General features: G+C 46.3%; 1 long non-coding RNA gene across 1 annotated transcript; it reads left to right on the forward strand.

Annotated features, from left to right (window-relative positions):
• Positions 1-5,098: 5,098 nt before the first annotated feature.
• Positions 5,099-13,749, forward strand: LOC135907808 (uncharacterized). The gene is made up of 3 exons (XR_010566124.2): positions 5,099-5,346; positions 6,829-6,965; positions 12,087-13,749. It is a non-coding gene; the product is annotated as an uncharacterized lncRNA (long non-coding RNA).
• Positions 13,750-18,970: the final 5,221 nt, after the last annotated feature.

The raw sequence follows: 18,970 nt of genomic DNA on the forward strand, positions 1-18,970 counted from the left end.
TAGGCAAGAATTCCTTCCGATATAATGTAGCTCTGAAACATTAGTCGGCAAATTAGGAAATAAAAAAAAACAGGATGACCGCTTCATTTATCTTACAGCCATATTTGATGGGGTTTCTATGTGTTTCCAAGGGTTGCTGCAAGATTTTTGCTGCAGGTTTCTCTTCAAAACATGTCATTGTTTCGTTGGAAAGCGCGAAGAAGACTTCGTGCCGTGTGCTACGAGAGTGCGAATTTTGTACGCAGATTAGAACAAAAATTTACCAGGATTTCAAAACAAGCACGGAGAGCTGCGCAGAGATCCTGTATTTGATTTTCATGGATGGGCAGAAGCACAGTAGATACTCTATAATCTCCTCGACACCGCAGGCAATGCACTCGGCGCTATCACCCATTTCAGTCAAACTCGTCAAGCATCGCTTTGGTGAATGCGATGCCTAAGCGTAAACGGCAAAACGTTGTTTCCTCATTTCGCGACAGCCCAGGTAACAGCCGTAGTTGCACAGACGAGTCGAGGGAATGCATGTTTTCCCCGGAGGGCCCGCGGCATTCAGGAAGAGAGCGCAACGACTGCTGATAGCCTTCCTGCGAGACACGGGGCTCATCAACACCTGGTGACACACCACTGATCTCAAATCGAAGGAGGATCAGGCGGAACAATTGCCGGCTATGTATGCCAGGCCAACCCCGCCCGCTTCAACATCACCACCACCACCACCACCACCATCGAGGGAATGCAATCTATCTTGGGTGAATTCAGGTGTGTGCCACTTCTCCAATGTTATACGGTGTGCTGGCTTGCTTCAGTGCATGGGCTGCGTCTTTCCGCGATAAAGGCACAGAAACAAGGGTTGCTCCTTCGTGTGCTTTCCCTGCAGCTTCGTCGGCGAAGTCTTTGCTGGAGATAGCTAGTAAGAACTTACCGTGAAATAAATTCTCTGAGTGAGCTCTCTTTAGAGCCTCGGGAAGTTCTGTAAGCCAATAACATGCTGTCTTATTAACACGTAACATTCATTGACGTGCCAAACACGCAACCAATGTAATTTACGATGGTTTACCTAGGGATATCAAGCTGCGTCAACGACGACTTGTGTGTGGTGGACCCAAAAGGATCACGTGGTTATCCTTCAAAAAAAAAAATTTGCAAGAGGACATTTTGAAGAGCCGTATTTTTGCGTCTGTCTTAGTATGCGCTGCTGTGCCAGAGCGAAGCGTGATGCGATCGCGATGCTAACCCGTGCAACTTGCGCAACTTACGTACAAAGTACCGAGCAACCGCATAAACAGTACGGCCCCTAGGAATGGGATGTTTACATCCAACAGGCAGGCTTGCATTTGTATCGGCACTCGGCATGCCACCGCACGCTTTCTGTTCGTTTTCGATGACGTATTCTCAACGCGTCCGCAGCGCTAAAGTTCAGCGTATGGGGAACCAGCGCTGGCCAGGAGGCGCTACGACATTTTTCATGCGTTACTAAAATATGCTGAAACCGTCCGATAGGGAGGCTACGAAGATGGCACGACATATTTAACGATAAGAAACGTGCGCCTGTATCAATGTTTTCCTAGCCCGATGCGGCTACACTCTTAAAATTTTCACACCCTTATGGGTGTAATGCGGGTGTATCCATCTTTTCACCCCTTGTAAACACCCTTGAAACACCCTTTTTCAGCGCAAAAGGGCGTTCAACAAGAAAACACCCTTGGAACACCCCCAGTCTTTCTAATTTACACCCTAATTATAAGGGAGTAAGTGAACAAGCTTACAGTATATGATAAATGAACATTGCCAGTTAAGGCGTTGATATTGGCTGTACATGAAACGCGCGCTACCTGCGCTTGAATCAGGTAGCTGGAATGATTAGATCGGGGCACCTAGGCAGCAGCGCACTGGCTCCGAACAGTGGTGAAAAACGAAGTTTCCCACGAATGTTGATATCGAACGGATGACACTAACGCGCAGACTTTGCATAGCCAGATATCTGCAAAAGGCTTCATATGATCAATAGCAAAATATTTACAACGCTATCACTCAATGCTTAAAGGTGTGCAACCAGTTAGACTAGGAATGGTTAGAAGTGAGGGCTAACGGTAAATAGCTCACCAACTTACGGTTTGTAGATGACATTGGCATACTCAGCAACACTGCAGACTATTTGCAACAAACGTTTGAGGAACATGTCGAAGAAAGTGTAAGTCTGACTGAGAGTTAGTATGCAGAAGAGAAAAGTAATGTTCCGCAGCGTGGCGAGAGAACGAATGTCATGGTCGGCAGTCAGCCTCTAGAACCTGCGCAGAAATACGTTTATTGAGCTTAATTAGTCGCAGGGGCCTCTGATCAAGGAAATTAACAAAAATAAAATATTAGCTGGAGAGCTTACGGCAGGCATTACTGAATCATGACCAGGGAGCTTACTGCTAACCATTGCTTTCTACCGTTAGTAACGTATGGGGCCGAAACTTGGAAGTTACCAAAGAAGCTTTGGAAGACGTTGAGGACCGCGCAACGAGCGACGCAATGAAAATTATTAGGCATGATGATAATAGACTGGAAGACAGCGATGTGGATTAGAGAGCGAACGGGAATAGCTGATATACTGGTTGACATTATGAGGAAGAAGTCGTGCTGGGCAGACATTGCAATGCGTAAGGGAGAGAACTGCTGGTCTATTGGAGTTGCAAAATGGGTGCTAAGGGAAGGAAAGCACAGTCGAGGACGGCAGAGAATAATGTGGACGTGATGGAATCGGGAAACTTGAAAACACGTGGAACCAGTTAGCACAAGACAGGGGTATTGGAGATCGCTGGAGAAGCTTTCGTCCTGCGATGGACGTCAAAATAAGCTGATGATGATGATGATGTGACGACATCCATGCTAGCTTCGCGGCATGTCTTTCATGTTATGTCATGCATGCGTGTCATGCACGTTCTGATAGCTCGATTTCCGTCGATTGCGGGGGGGGGGGGGGGGAGGGCGCTAGTAGCGGCATAGCCAAGTGGGGCACACCGGGCACTTGTAACGCTCACTAAAAGTAAAATTTTTGCTGCTGTGGCAATGGCCCCGCTCCTTCCCCCTCCACGGTCAATTGGGACCCCCCCCCCCCCCCTCACACGAAAAAATTTTCTGGTTACGCCACTGTGGGGAGGGGGGTGTAAGATTGCTCTAGACCCCTCCCCCTAACTTGTCAACGGAAACGGGGGACGGGAGGGCAGCTGCCGCCGGGCCGCAAACCTTAGGCAGCCCAATTAACGGCTGCATTTCCCTTTGGACGTGAATACTGCATTAATGCCATTACACTGTAGGATTCGTGGCGGTTCGAGGGCATGCGACAATAAAAAAAAACACATACAGCCATCAGAAAGTCTTATGATATCTTCGGCTGGTCGCTTCCATCCCCCGAAGCAGAGTCGGGCAGATCCGGCGTTCCCCGAGCTCAGAGGTAGAGGACGAGCGCGCAAGCCAAACGTGCGACTCGCTCTCGGAGGAGGCAATGGCAGATGCTAAACCACGTGACTACTACCAACGTCCGATGTTTCGCTTATCGAAAGCTCCCGGCGCTGCCGGGAAAACCGGCGGACGCGCCGGCGGGACGAGCGTTCGTCGCAGTGGCCTAGGTTGTCTAGGTTACGGTGGGCCGTCGCCAACAGCAGCGACGCGGCTCTGCGATGACGTTTCAATTTCGACGACTGCTCCGACGACAGGGCTCGGAGCGTTTCAGAGCGCTCAAAGGTGGAGGAGAGCAATCGAGAAGAACCAGCCGAACGCAGGGCTGGCACCCTCTTTCAACCAGCCGAAGACAACGCCGCTCGCGAGAGCGCTCCAGAGCGCTCAGAAACGACCAGTCGAAGATGGCATTAGCTTGAGCAGATCTTTGGGAGCTGGGCAAGACTCTCACAAAAGAAAAAAAGCTTGGCACCCCTCTTACAGGCATTTTCAACTCTGGGTCCCACCGCTGACTGTACATTTCCGGTAAAAAAAAAAAATCACACCGGAACTCCTCTCGGATTTGTCTAAGTGTGCGTAAGCATTGTGACTCTTCCTCATCTACACGCAGTCCATGTCGTTATCAATGTTATGAGACTTGAGCCGACAAGTATAAGCGACAGCGCTGCGGCGACACGAGCTGCTCTGGTCGGCGGCGCAAGCAAAGTACTGCAGGTGGCGGGGCCAGGCGCGCTGGTGACGTTCCGTTCGTTTTGAGCTGTTATCGCTCTTTAGCCCTCCTCATCCGCGCCGAAACATTATCAACCGTTCTCCGGCGGCGGCTGCTTGTGGCACGGCCGCGCGAACCGTATCTTGAAAGCGAACTGCATTGTGGACAGAGTGTGCCCACTGCTGAAACCTTCCCGCGCTGTGTTCGCACCGTTTACTTCGCTTTGAAAACAGACGCGCGTACACCTATCTTGAAAGTGTTCTGCGAAAAGCGCATAGTGCGGCCTGAGCTGAGAGCTTCGTGAGCGCAGTGTTCTCGCCGCTTCGGTCGCGTTGAAGCGAGAGCTAGCACGAAGGTGAATTCACTCGCTGTTGCGGGTTCTATTTTGAAACGTATCGTGTGGTACGGACTGACGGACGGATGTTTTTTCTTGTTGGAGAAGTATAGAAATGCTTACGTTATAAAAAAAATCGCAGGGTTCGCGAATTTCGCGATAAGAACCAACACCAACCCACTCCTCGGCGCCCCGCGGAGCGATGCCGTCTTGATCGCTCCCTCCCAACCCCGGGAAAAGGGACACTACCTATCTCAGTTGAAGAAACGATGATGAAACTTTAACGACAAGAACGGCATCTCCTAACGAGTTGTCTTATGGCCTCTGAGATTTGCGCGCGCAGCTGGCGAGCGCGAACCTGGGAGGCCCTAATTGGCCGCTTAATAGCATAAAAAGACAAAGATAATGCCAAATGACACAGTTAAAAATTCAAACAAATAACTGATCTTAATTATACTGTTTGGGAAAAAGAAATAAAAAATTAGACAGCCGCAACACACGCCACTAAAGCCACCACCACCGGCATAACGCGGAACCAACAGTTGGCAACATTCATTCGCGCGTCATTGCTTCGTTCGCTTCGTCTTCGCAACGAGAGCCGCCATCTTCTCGCGCCTAACGTTTTGTATGGCTTTGTTCTCTGCAATCCGAGCACGCAGCTCATCGGTGGATGCACGTCTGCTCGGCGTCGCAATGCGGCCTGCGTCATTTTTTGGTGTTCGCGCAATCGGTGTGAAGCATGTCGCATGTGAAATGTTTGGTAGAAGTGCCTCACGTCCAAGTCAAGCCGCCGTACGGGTGTATGGCTGTGCGCCCTGTTCTCGGAAGCGTCAACGGCTTTCCGGCATGCGGATTTCAGGTACGTGCAAATGCGTTTCGCCCTCCTATTGAGCTCCTGCGCAAAGCGTGCAATATTTCATGTGAAAGATGCAGTGCCCGTCATCATGGTGTGAATTTCGAGCGGCAAACGAGAACTTTGGCATTTAGAGCACACCGCGGCTGCTAAGTTAGCGTGGAAATTGTTTTACGTTACCGTAATATGTTGCTGTCAGTCTAATCTGCGGCTTGTGGACAGCTAGCCCATTGACTTTTACTTGTGGCAGCGATAAGTATATAAATGGAAGCAATAATAATTTTCGAGAGCAGAGAGTTGTTTCGCTCGATGTTTGGTCGTGTTCATGGCGTTATGAAAGCTAGAAAACTAACTGGCTTTATCGTGCTTAGTTCCAACTCCAAGGGGCGTAACGTTGGCGCTGTATATGCTTGTTTTCGGTGTCACGAGTACCACTTTCATGCTTTTGTTGCATGAGAGGTAGCTGCTGCATGCCGTCTGGGCAGAATACAACAAAAGCAATTTCCTCACTTTCATACGTATGCAATGTGTCGTAACAAAATTTCCAGCGTTTTATTCGGAGCGTAAATATCCAGTATAGTTTAGTAAGAAACTCGAATTCTGTCTTAGCTTAGTAGGCGTGAAACAAGTGAAACTCTTTCCTTTTTGAATTCGCCCGCAGATGCGTCATCGGGTAATTGACAGTAGCTTCGCTACGTGAGTTGTTTTATGCGCCAATATTGCCTGGTTAAGTATCCTGTTAATTTATGCCGACGCTCGTTCATCTTGATTTTAAGCGGTTACTATCCCCGAGTACCGGACGATGCCAAACTTGTGAGGTGTAGCAAACGCGGGAAATTCAATGTGGCGTGGCTGCAAGTTCCTGTTTTTACGTTTCTTGCATTCAAAGCCAACAGAGTATCACTGATTTATTTTCCATTTCTGCTGTACTTGATCAATCTAATGTGACAACTGCATTTGCTCTTTAATGTTCTCCATTTACTGTGTATTCAGCTTGGCTGCCGTCCTCTCTTCAGAGGATGCTGCTGTGATAGCTCTTTCGTATAGCACATGCCTCTAGGCCCTTGTGTTTCAAGGGCTCTGGCGAGGCAGCAGTGCTCCAAGTAATTTTACCATCCTGTATATTTTCTATTTTGCATCATTCTTCCACGATGGATATTAATGTTCATACTATTTGTCATTAGTCATCGCCATAATTTTATAGCACGTAGATTTTACGCACTTTACAGCGACAATTTTTAGGCCAGTTTACAGCCAAGTTACATCTTCCATAATACATCGTCAACATTACCACTTGTCATGGCCCTCTTTGGCCAAACGTGGCCCTTGCGCCATAAAACACCACACATCATCATCATCAGCTTGGCTGCCAGAAAATGCTTGAATTTCTTTCAGTATCCAAGTGACGAAATATTCCACTGACGGCCGTGTGTGAAACACGCAAGATGACAAAACTGATAGCAAAATGATGAGATATTTCTTTTATAGCGTTTGGACTCGACTTTTGGTGAGGCTGTCGATCGACCTTGGGCCTGGTGACAGCACACCCGACATCGCCAAAGTGCAGCCTATCAGTTGAGTGCCCCCGAATGGACCATCAACATCGGAAACTGAAGCAGAGCCAGGTAGGGCCAATTTTTACTTTGGAACAGAATACTGACAGCTGCCTCTTTTTTTAAGAACTAAATAACATATTTACAAACCAATCCTTTCTCTTTGTGCAGCCTACATAGAATTGTTTTTTGTTCTTATACAGACCTTCAGAAAGCAGTTCTTCTGAACCCTTTTTGCATGCACAAATAAATAAAGAGGAGTTCACTTTCTGAAGAAATTGATGCACTGAAATGTGCGTTCGACACACAATGAGATGCAAGGTAACCAACAACTTTAAAGCGGTAAAAAAACAAGTTTGAAACAAGTTCTAACATCATAACCCGCCTTGGCATACGGATCTAAATATAACAGCAACAGAGGTGCATGCAGAGAAGTGTTTGTAAATGTTTGCAAGATATGTACATTGTCCATGAAATTGTTTTATTTACTTAGAGCTTCTTGGTGCCATGGCAGTGCAGTAAAAGCTCAAAATGATGCCCCTGCTCCTAATAAAGCACCTTTAGATATTAAAATTAAATTATGGGCTTTTACATACCAAAGTCACAGCCTGAAGTTTTGGGAACCTGGCCTTCTTTAATGTACACCTGAATGTAAGTGCATAAGCGTTATTGCATTTTACCCTCATTGGAGGGCAGCTGTCATGGCCTAGATTGAAGCTGGGACCAGCATGACTGAGCAGCATGGCATCATAGTAAGTGGGCTATAACACTAGGTCAAAATGAGAAATACTGCTTAGAACTACCAACTTCTTGGCTCACAAGCACTTTGCACTAAGTTAAAGGAGTATGGAGTACTGACAGCGACTGTTTATGTACCGATTTCTTTTTAACCTGACTCCATTATTAAAGTGCGAAGCATCAATTAGTCAAAACCAGCCTAAATTACAGAACCAGCGCAAAACACGCACCATGTATAGCTGGATTTGGACATGAAAATGGAGTCAATTCATGTCGCCGAAAATGGAGGTGGCAGTCACACTATTTCATGCATTTTGCCTAAAACATAGTCAATAATGAATCAATTTCTAAAATATTCTTTTCAAAAAGTTTTTTTCAAGCATGAAAGGAGGAGCCAAATGGTGTTCAGGTGCACGAGCGGTTAGTTGCACGGCACTTGCATGTGTTCACTGGCTTCTTTCAAGGTTGAAAGAAACATTTGTTGCACCTATTGAGCAGTAGAAAGCTGGATTGGGAATTTTTCAGGGTGCTCTACAATTTTCGCACTGACACTTTTGCTTTGAATATAATATTTGAGCAGTTAAGTAATCGTTGTTAACTAATTACCTAATTACGAAAAATGCAAGAATTGGTTTCACTTCCTCAAAACGATGGCAAACGACATTACCTTGGTGCTGTCCAGCTACGTTGCAGTTGTACATATTTAAAGCTTGCATGTGTTATACAGACCACCTGATAATTACAAGGCATATATAGAAGTGGCTAAGTTGTGTAAGCCAGCCATGTGTAGCGAATCATGAGAAACAGCCATGTTTCTTTGACTTAAGGGCATGATAAGATTGACATGCTCGACACCTTGTATCAGTGTGTTCTAGGCCTGTTCGTAGTTTAGCTACTACATAAACAATATTTCTCCACGTGTAAGCTCATATGCATCTTTCAAGTATATTGCCTCGTGTGTCCAAAATAAACCATCCTCGCGCTTCCTTCATTATGTCTTTATCTGTTGCTGTGCTAAATTTTTAACATGCAACTGCACAAATTTTCATCTAGTTTTCATGTTTCCTCGTTGTTTGGTGGCTTTATTTCTGAACAAGTTGTTTTCGTTAAACCCTGTTGCACACAGCAGTACACAGCATTTCTGCCTAGAGTGGAAATGGTTTTTTTTTTCAGATTGACATAAATACACCTTGCCTGGGCAATGTAAGGCATTCTACATAACACTGCCATGCAATAATGTTTATATTGTATTCCAGCATCATGCAGAACTGTTTACTTACCAGATTAGAATATGTATAAGTGTTGGAAGTAACAGAACTGGAAGAAGCCAGCAGATAATGAGGCCAAGGAAAGCATACAGGAACATGTGTTAAGTTTTTTTATATGAAGTATAGAAATGATAAATTCTGGGTAAGTGAAAGTGGATTAAAAGATATCCACCTGTGGGTGGAGAACGGACCCATAACCTTCACATTACACATGTGATATACTAACCACTGTGGTACTACTGCCGTGTTCGAGCGTCGACAATCTTAGGGGCCATTGCGGACGGTTGAATGCTGCCTCGGTGGCACAGTGGTTAGTGCATCGCATGCCTAATGCAAAGGCTGTAGGTTCGTTCTCCCCCCATGCCTGGTTGTTTTTTTTTTACCATTTTCATTTCCCTTTATCATTTCTACATTTAAATAGAAAATTACAAATAAGTTTCCACGTGCCTTCCCTGGCATCTTCCAGCTGTGATTCAGAAAAATTTTGACCCTCAGTATCCTTTCTTCTCCTTTGGAAGAACAGGAGCTTCATTTTAAAAATAATGAATTCACCTTGTTCAGTATCTCAATGTGGTCTCAAATCTTATCATAGCATGTGTATTACTAAGTGAAGTTTTTGTTAAGATGATATAGCATGGGACCTAATTAGTAGCCTTTGTGTACAGATATATGACTAGTCTAATAAATAGGAGGATTTAAGAAGCACTTCTAACATGGTCTGAGCATGTGTTTAAAAAAACTAATCTAGCATGATTTCAGGCATAACTGTTGCCCCTGAAAAATATTTGAATAATATGCATTGGCATTGTTTTTAGAGAGCACCAATACTGCTTTGATAGAGGTAGCCTCGTGGAACATGAAGCATCGCTTCTTGCTGAGTCAAGGAAATATTTGCATATCTGAGGTGCATGTGTCATAAGCTCGAATGCTGTTTAGAGGCTGCTAATAAGAAAAAACTTGACTTGCCTTCCAGAGATTGCTTCAGTAGTCTATGCTACTCCATCATAAACAATTTACCAGGGTGAACATTCACCACAGTTGGCTTTGCAATGTTTATGCAAAATACCACAATTGGTTACTAGACATGTGACTGCACTAAAACTTGGAATTAATGACCAGTAAGATTTATGGGACCAGCAAAACTTAGTTTATTACTCCAGAACAAAATGCGAGGCACTTCGGTTATTTCTGCCATAGAGTTTCTTACAGTAATTACTAGAGGGAACTCTGGCGCTGCAGTCGTACCACCATGGGAATGATGGGAAGCACATGGATTTGTCGGATAATCGTGCTTGTGAATTCAGACGTTCTTGTGGCTTCGTATATTATACGCTATATAAATCTCATTGCCGTAAATTTCAGCGCAGTCTATACTCTTCGAAGTGCAGAAGACGGCGTCAACACGCACAATTGCTATTAATTGCAACGATTGAGCTTGTCCAGGTAGCCAAATCGAAGGGCGCCAAGCGTCTTAAGGCACTGGTATGCCCGCGATAAATTCATCAGGGCGTTGCACTCGCTTGTGGTTACATGCCTCCGTGGCTTAATGGTTTCAATATCAGACTTCTCTTCTAGAGTTCCTGTGTCTGAATCCTGTCGTCGGACGATTTTCATGTTTATTTATTTATTACACAGTATATTGTTGAGAATGACTAGTTTACAAAGTCACAAAGCCGTTTGAAGCCAAACAGATGAAGTTTAGGCAAATCCATGTACTTCCCATAATTTCCATGCTGCTACAGCCGTTCTTGTTTGATCTCCTGTGGACACTAACGTCAGAGTTCCCTCTAGTAATTATTGTATGAAACTCTGATTTCTGCGCCTCACTCGTGCAGAAGCGGCACCACACCTGCTGCGTAAACATGCACTACCCTTCGGCCAAGTGCAGGGAATGCTGTGAACTCGCCCTGTACAAAGCCTGCACTAAGTAAAACGAATCACAACGTGCAGGTGCTGCCACGTTGAACTGGTGGAATGAGGAGTGAAATTCAGCACCTCCTGAACTAGTTCAGAAAGTGCAGGTTAATCTAGTGGAGATTATATAGTAACAGAAGTTGAGTGATTCTGCGTTACATTCACGAAATATACTTCATGATACTTTTCCATTTATTTCATCAGTTATTAAGAATCCCTTTTGCATTGTTGGACAAAACTACAGAATGCCAACATATTTTCCAGCATTCACTGGTAACAAACATGTCAAAACTTGTTCTAGTGTCTGGATTGCCGCTTTAGCCGTTAACCCCCAAGTTAATTCCGGAAAAATGCACCAAATTTTTTACGTACTCAATTTTTCGGCGTCATTCTCATTCTAAAAATATATTACTTCATTGGTCTCTGGTTAGAAATAACACAAAAATAAGAGCTGCTCCTGAGGGCAGCTTTCCCTCAATGCCGACTGTAACTCATCTTTGACAATACGAGCAGCATAACATCGGGCAGAAAGAGTGCAACTCGTCATTGGCGATATTGGTACTACCTCCAGTCACTAGTACAGCTTGGGATCAATGGTTAAATGTTGCGACTTTGTTGATGCCCAATTTTAATTCTGCAGCTGTTACACTTGGGTGTAGCATGTGTATGTACGTGTGCATGCATTAAAATGACTTCACGCTAGAGCAAAGCAACTGTAGTGCAGAGAGGCATTAGTCATCTTTATATATTTGCTTTGTAAAGATGCACTAAGTTTATTTTTTGCAGTATAGGCTTGGCGCTAATTGGCCAAAGATGCCCTTGTGCTACTAAAACCTATCAATTAATTCGCTTTTTGCAGTAGCAGGTGCTTATTCCTTTTTCAGGATCGGTCTGTGAGTTTTAATTTGTTTTTCTTGAACTGTGCAATTTCCACTCACAGGACTGCATGTCATGTGAAGTGTTCCTTTTTCAATCAAGAATGTTGAGGTTGTGTTTGTGAAACTCGATTTCTTGCCTCAAACGAGCTTGTACAAACTGACCAAGCTGATAATTCTACCTGCTTATATATTAAATGTGTTGCGGTTATGAACCCTCATAATGAATGACACACAGTATAAAAATTTTATCTAATAAAACGATTTAATGAAATTTTTCATGTTTTTCGCGCTCGTGTTCACTTCTCTACTCTCGTGTCCTGTCTGCATGTCTCGCCTCTTTTTTTTGCATATTAAATATCGTATAAACTTAACCATGCTTTTTTACCACAATGCAGGGGGAAAAAGCTCCGGTAACACCATGCATTCAGTATGGTGGCCCAGACGTGTATGCAAGCAACCTCCTTCATGTGGACCAAGAACTACTCTGCAGTGTCTCACAGTCTTCCATGCGAAGCCCTCAACATTCTCGTCTCAGTGGAATGGCTGCCCATCTATCTGCGTGTCCATCACCAAGACGGCTAGTTGTAAAGCTCCTGTACCCGTTTAAGAAAGCTTAATGATTTTTTATGCGAAGCATATTACGAGGGCTCAACCCAGCTCCTCAGGCGCGGCGGTGACCATGAAATCACGTGACACCGTGACGTCACGACAGAGGAGAAGTGGCTTTGGCTCAACTCTTGCAAGACGGGCTGGGTGGGAATCGAACCAGGGTCTCCGGAGTGTGGGACGGAGACGCTACCACTGAGCCACGAGTACAACGCTTCAAAGCGATACAAAAGCGCCTCTAGTGAATGCGGTGTTGCCTTAGAAACGCGCTGTTTCTAAGGCGTGCGTCTCTTGCTCAGGCGCACATTTCGTTGCCGCGCCGAACGCTGCTTTGCTCGACGCTCACCGCGTCCAATGCGGGGCGCGTAGTCGCTGCCCTGTAGCCCATTGTCTTACACCCCTTGGCGGGTCGACGGGAACGCTGTCGCGTTCCACTCTTGAAGGCGAAGAAGTAATGCATGAGTTGTTTCTTCGTCTAGCCGAACCAAATATAGCCAAGCAACAGCAGTTCACCAGGCTAAACAGTGGTTCAACAACTAAAATAAAGGCTAGTATGCTTCGCATCCTGGGCTTAACCTTACCTAAGCCACAGCCATTTTTTTATTTAGTTTTCACGGTTGGCCGTAGAATCTTAACATTTTTGATGTTTCTAACGTTTTTACCTGGCACAAAGTGGCGCAATAACTTTAAACCAGTGTAATGTATTTAAGTGATGCTCACTCTAATGCCTATCTGGTTTTGTTTGTGTTTAAGAAATTTGAATGTCTGATGAGGTAACAGCATTTAAATTTGTCATCGTGGCTTGGTTCAATGAGCTGCTAGGAAATAAGATGCAAAACTTATCACATGCCAGTTGTAGCATTTTTGTATTCATGACTAAAGTATACACGTTTCAAAAGATGGAAAGTGGGGAAAAAAAGCCTCAAGAACATAATCATCCTAGGATTGTCATGTCCTTACAACTCTGCAATGACTAATGCCTCATGCATCTTGGGAGCACAATGGTCGCAATGCCTACAGGTATACTTGATAAGAGACTAGCTTGCAAAAATTTAGTTGAGAGTTAGCGCTCATCCTGTCTGCTTCTAGTCTGTGTCCATGCCACTTCGCGCTACAATCCAAGATCATGTTACTGTACCAACTCGCCCAACTTTTTATCCTTGTGTTAAAGACACACTCAGACTTGTTCTTACTTATGTGACCGGTTATTTTTGTGCTTTATAATAAGATGCAGTGCTTTTCGAATGAAAACGTGATATTTAGTAGTGAGGTTATTTAAAAAAACTGTTCTGCTTAAAATTTAATTGAGCAAGCCTGTGCCATTATTCGGTGCTTATGTCTTTGTATTGGTATGGTTTTACTCATCTTCCTTTTTACTTTTAAAATGTGCAAACATTATTATGTAACCATTTCTCTTGAATGAAATAAATACTTCTGACATTTCGTCACAAATTTTACAATGATGTTGTTCAATTACGTAACCTTAGACTAGCTGATTGTTGTTCTGGTAGCTTAACTTACAATGCCTTTGCAATATTCAATGCAAGCACATGGTGAAAAATAAACTAAGTTATTGGGTATAAGCTTACAAGTGGAGCAGAAAAGAAAGAAGGCGTTCTCGGTGCCTGACTGGGACAAATTCCGTGAGGTTCGCAAGGCCCGCGCCGCCCGTGGAGAAAAGCCGGAGAGTCTCGTCCAGTGGTGCGCACTAATTCTGCAAGATGTCTGCTCCACCACCAAAACCATAGAGACGGATCTACAGACAGACAAAATGGATAGCAGGCTAGCACACCTTCTCGAGGCTAAGCAATCACTTCTCGAGAGGTGGAAAAGCCAACGCTTGAATCGCAAGCTCAGAAAAAAGATAGCCGAGATCAACAAGCAGATCGACGAGCACTGCCAAGCCCTGTCTAGGCAGCAATGGGACGAAATTTGCAATTCAATTGACGGGCAGATGCGCACGGGAGGGAAGTGGAATCTTCTCAAACACTTGCTCGACGACTCCGGCACCAAGTCAAACCAGAGAAGTGTCCTCGCTAAAGCGCTCCACGAAGCCAAGAAGTCGTCTTCGGAAAAGGACATGCTGGAGATGTTGGCTAAGAAGTACCTGCCGCTCAAAACTGTGGCCGATGAGGCGGCATACCCGGTATACAAAGGGAAGCCGAACTCCGCGCTGGACGAACCTTTCAAAATCAGTGAAATCCGCCGCGCCCTACACGACCTCAATGGTAGGTCAGCACCCGGCCCGGATCACATTAACAACAAGGCTCTCAGAAACCTAGAGGACGCATCGATCGAGTTTCTTACAGATGAGATAAATCGGATTTGGGAGCAGGGAATTGTACCTGAAGAATGGAAGTTGGCGAAGGTCATACTAATCCCAAAGCCCGGTAAACCGCCGAGCCTGGACAACCTCCGCCCAATCTCACTGACATCATGTGTAGGGAAGGTGGCCGAGCACGCCATCCATAACAGAATTGCCGAGTATATCGAGACCAACGACCTTTTCCCTCACAACATGATAGGTTTCAGGCCAGGCCTCTCCACTCAGGACGCCATGAAGCTTATCGAGATCCAAATCCTGGAACGCTGCACTCGGGACACGAGAGCCATCCTTGGTTTGGACCTGGAGAAGGCCTTTGATAACATCCGTCACGAGTTCGTCCTCAACGCCATCTCCAAGCTCGACCTGGGCTCGTCCTTCCATGCCTTCGTCAGGTCTTTCTTGAGCAACCGATGCGCCATCCTCAAGGCTGGAGATTTGGAATCGGAGACAATGGAGCTGAGTAGAAGAGGCACCCCCCAGGGATCAGTCATCTCACCACTCCTCTTCAACATCGCAATGGTTGACCTCTCAAGGTATCTAGGCAAGGTCCAGGGCATCGGTCACACGATCTACGCGGATGACATCACTGTCTGGTGCGCGGGTGGCAGTGACGGACAAGTCGAAGCCGCTCTCCAGGAAGCTGTCGACACTACAGAGCGCTTTTTAACCAACACGGGACTCCGGTGCTCCCCAAAGAAATCGGAGCTCCTTCTCTACAGCCCAAGTAGAAAGGGCCGCGAGCCACAGAACTGGAAACCGTCCCCTGAAGTTGACATTAATCTCTACACCAGTTGCGGAGATCCCATTCCCAAAGTCGCGTCCATTCGAATCTTGGGAATGACACTCGAAGGGACAGGCACAAATAGCATCACCATTCACAAATTAGCAAAGAAGACGGATAGCGTCATCGGTCTAATCAGGCGGGTAGCTAACAGAAGGAGAGGCCTGAGCGAAGAGAATCTGTTAAGGCTAGTCCACGCTTTCTTGTTGTGCCATTTTACGTACGTAGCGGCCATGCACGTCTGGAAGAGGGCCGAGCGAGACAAACTAAATGCCATGATAAGGAGGGGCATCAAGAGCGCGCTCGGACTACCAAACTACACACGCACCGACCGACTCCTGCAGTTGGGTATTCATAATACCCTGGAAGAGATTGCAGAAGCACAAGAAAGAGCACAGATTCTCAGGCTCTCCGGCACCAGGGCGGGCAGACGACTCCTAACTGAGATGGGCGTCCCCCCGGCCACTGTCGAAGACGCCTACCAAGGCCTACCGAAAGAGCAGAAAGATATCATCATATCGCCCGCCCCGCGCAATATGCATCCCCAGCGCAACGTAGAAAGAAGAAAGGCCAGAGCGGTGGCGCTCCTACGCCGCGCAACAGAACTCCCTGGCGGCAGCTGCTTCGTTGACGCGGCCCAGTATGGAAACAGCGACAATTTCACGGTGGTGTCAATCAACCACAGGGGTTCAACCGTTAACGCGGCTTCGATACGAAGCACGTCGTCGCGTGCGGCGGAGCAAGTGGCCATTGCCTTGGCCCTCCTGGATGACGGACATGCCAACATCTTCAGCGACTCCAGGGCAGCCATCCGCGCCTTCAGCGTTGGCGCCGTGTGTAAGGAAGCCTGTCGCATCCTCGACGGCAAAATCATCACCACCCACACTCTCACGTGGTTCCCCGCTCACATGGGATCCATCACGGGAGGCCCCAGAAACCTCAACGAGCTGGCCCACTCCAAGGCGCGAGGTCTCACTTTCCGCGACCATGGAGAACTCCAACGCCGGCCCGCAGCGGTGGAGAATAGAGATCAACCGACCACATATAACGAAATTGCGCAGCACTTTTATCTCGGCAGGAGAGAGTTTCCCCTTCCACACAAGAAGTTAAATAGAGCGCAGGCATTGACCCTCAGATTACTGCAAACAGGCTCTTATCCCAGCCCGGCTTTATTCCACAAAATTTATCCCGACACCTATGCCACTAGTTCTTGCAGGCATTGCAATGACATCGCTAGCCTAGATCATATGCTCTGGCGTTGCCCCTCGTTACGAGGCACAGAAGAAATCAATGAAGAAAAGTGGCTCTCCGCTATCAAGAGCCCTGATGCTGGGGTGCAACTATGGGCTGTCCAGAGGGCCCACGATGCGGCGGTCGGGCAAGGCCTGGCTGTCCCAACGTGGGAGCGGCCCGCAGCGCGCTGAGTCGCGTACCTCAGGACCTTATTAAAGTTTCGCATCCATCCATCCATCCATTGGGTATAAGCAGGTATCTTTCAGTAAGTGGAGCATACATATATTTCAGGAAATAGTGCATGCTTATATATTGAACAGCAAGGACAGCTACACATGCTGTTTTGTTCGTAAATGCTGAAACATGATTCGACGTGGAAGCACTTTGTTCTTTGGCTTTGAGTGCTACCTTTAAGTCATGTGTCAAAGTAGTAGTAGAAGCATCCCGTGGCGATAAATGACAACTTTGATGAATAGAGGTGTAAAATGTGTGCTTAAAACGGCAAAAAACTGTTTGACAGGCAAACATATGCTTCTGTAGTACTGTACTTGTTACCGTCGCCAATCCATGCATTGCTTGTGCTCTGTTGCATTCAATATGAGCTACAACAACGAGCTGTGGTGTCTTTCCCTCCTGGTCGAGCTGGTGTTGCGAAAATGTTTGACCAAGAAAAGTGGAGGTTTTTAATAATTTCTGAAATGCATGTAACTATGCTTTTGGCTGTGTGCTGTTTCCACGGGGTTATAAGTACTGGTGCACCAAGGTGCGGGAGATCCTGTGTCCTTAGTGCAGCGCGCATTGTTATTGCGCTCTGCATCCGACCGGCAGTGTACTATCACTGCAGAGGAAGATTACGAAAAGCATGGCCTGTGTGCCTTGCTGCAATGGTGAAACCTTCAATTGTTTGCCTGAAAGGGTCGCACGTTATGCTACCACATGACGGACCAGAAGCGCAATATGACGACGCCTCACAGATTCTGGCTCATACTGAACAAGGTAGTACCGTAGCTAAGGCTAGGCAGCATTCACAACAGCTAGTCTGCCCATTAACTACATGGCTGTAGTGAACGCTAAAATACTTGCAGGGATAACACCCTTTTGGAAGCGTGTTGTCCATGCTACACCCATATTGAAAGGGTGGTGTCTCTGTTACACCCCATATAGAAAGGGTGTTGTTAGCTTTACACCCATAGGCGAGGTGACGTCATATTAACACCGCTTCTCTTGTAGGGTGTTAATTTGCACCCTTTGCTTGAGGTGTAGCAATACACCCAAAAAGGGTGTCACCCATGGGACAAGTCATTTACACCCTTAAGGGTGTTAAAATTTTTAGAGTGTAGCCAAGTTCTGTCCATGGCCGTGCGCGCTGCGTAGAGCGCATGCGCTGCTACGTCCTAGCACGTCGGTTCCCTGCCATTTGAGGAGCCGTGAAAAGTGTGACTCAAGACAATCGGCGAATTTGCTGACACCAAATCACTGCGTGTGCTACTGGAAACTGTGTCTACCGCTCGCTAGGCTGTGTGTTACGGCGCTGCTGTCGGCACGTGAAGCTTCAGCGCTGGTTGCCCATAGGGGCGTCATCGCTGAAAGGGTTCCAAGGGAATGAGTAAAATGCTAGAAATGCATTGAGATTTAACATATAATATTACGTGCTTGCTTTTTTTAAAGACGCGCTAGAAATATGTTGAACTAAAGGACTTTTGCTTCTTGCGGACTGTTTTAAAGCGGCCACTTCTGCCATTCTGGGGTATCGGACAAAAAAGACGCGCTAGTCAGAGAGTCGCAAACCTTCCTTGAGTGACTGTCATCGCTCTGTTCGACAACTAGTAGTCATTCTGAACAGCTATTCGGCTCCAATTGCGGAACGGTCTGCCGCAAGGTCAGGGGACTCGAATAGCAAACATCAGTACAATAGGTTTGCCGTGCATGTTCTACGGAGCCTTATATATCCTCATGCGTATGAATAACTCTGACAAATCCCTCATAAGAAGGCAACAAACACTGACACCAAGGACAAGATCAGGGAAATTACTTGTGCTTAATAAATGAAATAAAGAAACGATAAATTATTGGAAATTAAAGTAGATGAAAAAACAACTTGCCCCAGGTGGGAACCAAACCGACAACTTTCGCATTTCGCATGCGATGCTCCACCATGTTACGTACCGCGGCGCTGTTTACCCATCCACTTTCTTGGGTATTTATGTGTCCTAGTAGAAACCTGGGAGTGTTAGCCAGCGCCACCACTCACAGACCTTAGCGGCGGACACGTCCTTTTTGCCGCAGGCTTCACGAGAATGTGATCTTTTTTGGGTAAAGGCAACTGGTCAATA

Source organism: Dermacentor albipictus, chromosome 6 (assembly GCF_038994185.2).
Source record: "Dermacentor albipictus isolate Rhodes 1998 colony chromosome 6, USDA_Dalb.pri_finalv2, whole genome shotgun sequence".
Classification (NCBI taxonomy): Eukaryota; Metazoa; Arthropoda; class Arachnida; order Ixodida; family Ixodidae; genus Dermacentor; species Dermacentor albipictus.